This window comes from Amblyomma americanum, chromosome 8 (assembly GCF_052857255.1).
Source record: "Amblyomma americanum isolate KBUSLIRL-KWMA chromosome 8, ASM5285725v1, whole genome shotgun sequence".
Classification (NCBI taxonomy): Eukaryota; Metazoa; Arthropoda; class Arachnida; order Ixodida; family Ixodidae; genus Amblyomma; species Amblyomma americanum.
This window is the reverse complement of record NC_135504.1, coordinates 15,680,667-15,684,986: the sequence shown is the minus strand read 5'-3', so window position 1 is coordinate 15,684,986 and position 4,320 is coordinate 15,680,667.

The following is a 4,320-nucleotide window of genomic DNA, read 5'->3' as shown; positions in this document are numbered from 1 at the left end:
TTCAATATTGTTTACCAGTGTTACATGCCCAAGCGTAGTATATGCAGATGTAATACACAGCTTGCTGCCTGATTTTGAGCAGTCGTTAGCGGTATGTTTTTCTGCATTTAGAGGCTTGATTGAGGCAGTAAGAAAAACTGCAGTGAAAATACAAAAGCATAATACAAGTTGGTGGTGCATTTTAAGACTATTTCAGAAGGACGTAACTGCACACGGACAAGTGTTAGTGCTACAAAGTGCTGAAAGTCTGGCGGTGAACAAAATACTGCACGGTAATAACCATACCCGTATTTACAGTTGTGAGTATAGTAAGGAATACTTGGTTTGCGCTCGTGAATAATATTGATTTGTTTGAAAGCAAGCTTATTTCTGCATTCAGCCTAAAAAAGCATTAAAGGGACCATGTGTCTAGAGGATTACTCAAAACAAAGCATGCTTCTTACTCTTATTAGAAGAATTACTGTTGACTGCATGCAAGAGAAATGGTAAAGAGCGCATAGAAAGATAAGGTTGCTAGGAAACAGCCACTTTATAAGGTGGATCATGAATGCATAGTTGTGATAAAGGATTTTTAAACCGTGCAGTGATTGTAAAGGACAGAAAAAGAATTTGCTTTGGGTGACATCTTTAATACCTGCCATTTTATACGTGTGCATTGCAATATTTTTGCTGACAAAGTGGATAAATGATGTGTATGTTGTTGCATCAATTGCCGTGATCATCACAAGATACAACGAAGTTCAGGGATAGGCAACAGACTGGATTCGAAGGGAAGGGAAGCGTTGCAGGGAGAGGCAGAAAGTTAGATGGGCGGATGATATTGAGAAGTTTGTGGGGAAAGGGTGGCCACAGCTGGCACAGAACAGGGTTCATTGGAGGGATACGAGAGGCCTTTGACCTGCAGTGGACATAGGCTGATGATGATGATGATGATGATGAAATGAACATTTTTTGTCATCACAATATATAGCAAAGTTCAGGGAAAATTTAATTGCCTGTTTGAAGCAAAAAGAAACATGTGAGGATTTTATTCTGCCATTATCATGGTCTTGTTGCTGTTTTTTTTTTAAAGCTTGATAAGTTGAAAGAGTGCCTCAATGAACATTTAAGCTATCAAATCTAAGTGGTAGGACGCTTGTCATCATTTTGTATCTATCTTTGCCAAAGGCCCATTTGTACCTCATTTACCCCACACTTCTTTTGCAATATGGTGTGATATGCATCACTTTGGAAGTGATGTCTTATGGAGCAGCCAGGGAGTGCAGGAACATGAACCATGCTTTAATGAGTAGACGTGCAGAATTTTCCGAGACAAGATACAATGTGTCTGTGGACATGTTTGTATGCAGTTAAAGGGGCTCTGAAACACCTGCTGAGAGTACATAAACTCTCCTAATCACTACATTCTCTTGTCATGAACACCTGAGCCAAATGATACTTCTACACGTAGCAGAGTACCCACGATCGCGCGCGAAAGTTGGAGAGTCCATTCTGGCTATTTTTTATGCTCCCGCCCTCCTTCGTTGCACGCTCCTGCGTAATTCTGTTCAGAGATGGCTAGTGGTTAGATTCTTTCAGGCGCCACACAGCGTCACTCCGGAGGGTCAGAAAGCTCAGGGGAATTCCCATGTGCGTCGGTGGTGGGGCTGGCAGAGGAACACTGGCCTTTGAGCGTGCAAAGAGTGATGAAAGGAGAGGGAAAGGCGTGAAGGTGCTGAAATTCAAATTTTGACTACAGGCAACTTAGTTTTTACAAAACTCGTTAAAAAAAATTCTTGCCAGAGGATATTTCTGAAATAGCGTCTTTAACATCCCAGGAATACAGCATTTGTATTGAGAGCCCCTTTCAGAGCCCCTTTAATGGTATAGTCTGTGTTGAGTTGCAGCTGATGGTGATGCTGTTGGGAGTTATCTGAATATTTTGATGCTTTGTGGGGAAGATGAAATGTGCGAAATATGCATACTGAGTGAACTGCGTGTGCAGTAGTGGTGAAATAGCAGCAGATACTGTCTTCGTCAAAAGTTTGGAGTTCACTGTAAACACGGATGGAGCGGTGGCATTGCTGAACGGTGGGGCTTGCGAGTGTCCAGGCTTTGTTGGGTGAGGAGGAAAGACCTCATATCAGTGAGTGGGGTGCGCCTCCTCGAGGCTTGACTACCAGCAAGCACCGCCACTTGGCAGTGCACCCACTGCGGCCACATTTGTGGTGGACTCCAAGCTCTTGGCAAAGATTGTACGCTATGCATGCAACCAGTCTCTGTTTGGACACCTTGAAACGTGGTGAAAATTTTCACTTATCATTTACATGCCATTCCCGGTTTCTTGCAACAGCTGTAGCAATATCAAAATGTGGTCACACTGAGAGTCTCCAGGTACAAAGAGTTCAAAATTTCTAGGTGCAGCAACAAAATATACACTAGAGGGGCATAGTCTGCCCATCTTGTGTGAACATTCCATTTGTGAAGTTTTTCGTTTTTGTACCGGTGTGCGAGATATAGCTTAGTATTATATGACAATGTTGCAATAAAGAGTCTACATATTTTCAAGTTGCCAAACGATCTCCTCTAATTTCATTCATTGGTGGTCCAGTGTGATGGGGCTTTAAAACACTACATACACTGGGTTTTCCATGTAGCTTTCAATGCTTAAGAATAAGTCTCTGCATTGTATGACAATGAAACTTGAAGTGTCTAGTTGGCCACTGTGTAAAACAAAGTATTTGTAGCATACTGTGAGTCTTTTAAATACTTTCACATTAAAATAGCCCTGAAGCCTTCAAAGAAGGATTATGCAGTCTCCTATGCAGTGCAAAATTTATGTTGTATGGATTCGCTGTTTTTCTTTCCTGCTGAGTTCGTAAAATATATAGGGGGGAAAAAGATTGCAGACTTTTGCAAAGTGACAGCAGTGCTCTCAAACATGTTCATGAATTTAGCAGGGCTCTCCAATGCCACAAGTTACAGGGCGATGACAGTGACGCAAGTAGTCGCAGCAAAATCTAAATTCATGCCAGTGACCTGTCTGTGGACGGAGAGTAACGCGGCAGGCGTGGCCATTGGCGCTAAAGACCGCAACCCAAATCTGCATTTCATGGGCGTTGGCTTAGCGGAAAATCTAGGTGCCAGGCACAGAGACGACAGTCCGAAATTCTGGCATTTCAGTCTGGCCTAATGAAACTAAGGGGGGGGGGGGGGGGGGGGGGGGGGGGGGGAATGCGTTTGCACTGTTTGCAAGTCGTGCCGCATAGTAACAAGAAGTCTGCACTAGCATTCCCCACCTCTCCATACTTGAAGTGTCAGGTAAAACGAGATTAAGGGCAGGCAGACTACGAGCCATGCCTCCTCAACATGTTAGTGGACCAGGACCACAAGGAAAGGCAGAATGCTTGTCCGTTCATTGCCGCCATCAGCAAGTACTAGAAGCTATGTGTGTAAACCGCTATGGTGCCCTTTGTGTCGCGTGTGAGCTAACAATATGGTAACGCCATCTTGTGCACCCACATGGGACCAGTGTTTATAGCGAGAGCTGTACTGTACGTGCGATGTCCCGTGAAACTCTCTTAAATTTGTTCGCAGGCGAGATTGGAGGCTGGGTGGGAAAAGCAGTCAGTATGGAAGTCAGTACGCTCAGCTTTCCTATCTGCCACGGTGGCTTTGGCGTTGTTGCCGATCCCAGGGTCACACGTTTCCCCTCTGCGGCAGCCATATTTCGACCGGAGCGAAATACAAAAAACTGAAGGAACGATGGATGGGATCGATGCGATGGTATGAGTTAGCATTACGCTTTGCAGCCACCATGGCATGACATTTAAGGAGACCATTTTGTACACGTCTGACCACTTCAGAGTGCGGAGAACTGATGACTGCCGTGTTGCTGATGAGTGGCTCAGTGGTTAGAGCGCTCGGCTACTGAGTCGGAGCACCAGGGTTCGAAACTGGTCGCAGTGGCTGCGAAACATTTGCTTTTGTGGTATGCAGTGTCAGTGCACGTTAAGGATCCCCAGTTAATCGAAATTATTCCATAGTCCTTCAGGGCGACACCTTTCCTCCATTTCCTCATGGCACGGTTGAGGTGTCCATCCATTCTTTTCTTCGAAATCAATTTTTATTTTCCTCTGGCCCCATTCTGTCCCTCCTTTTCACCGCCAACTACGCCTTCGCGTCCAGGCTTCAGAGGAACATCAAGGATATTTTTTGCTTATATGGGGGTTCTGATGCTACTCATTAAAATGCCCACGTGCTGCGTGATGTTAGTTAGCTACATTGAAGAACGCCCCAGAGGGTCTAAATTAATCCAAAGCCCTCCAATACGGTGTCTGT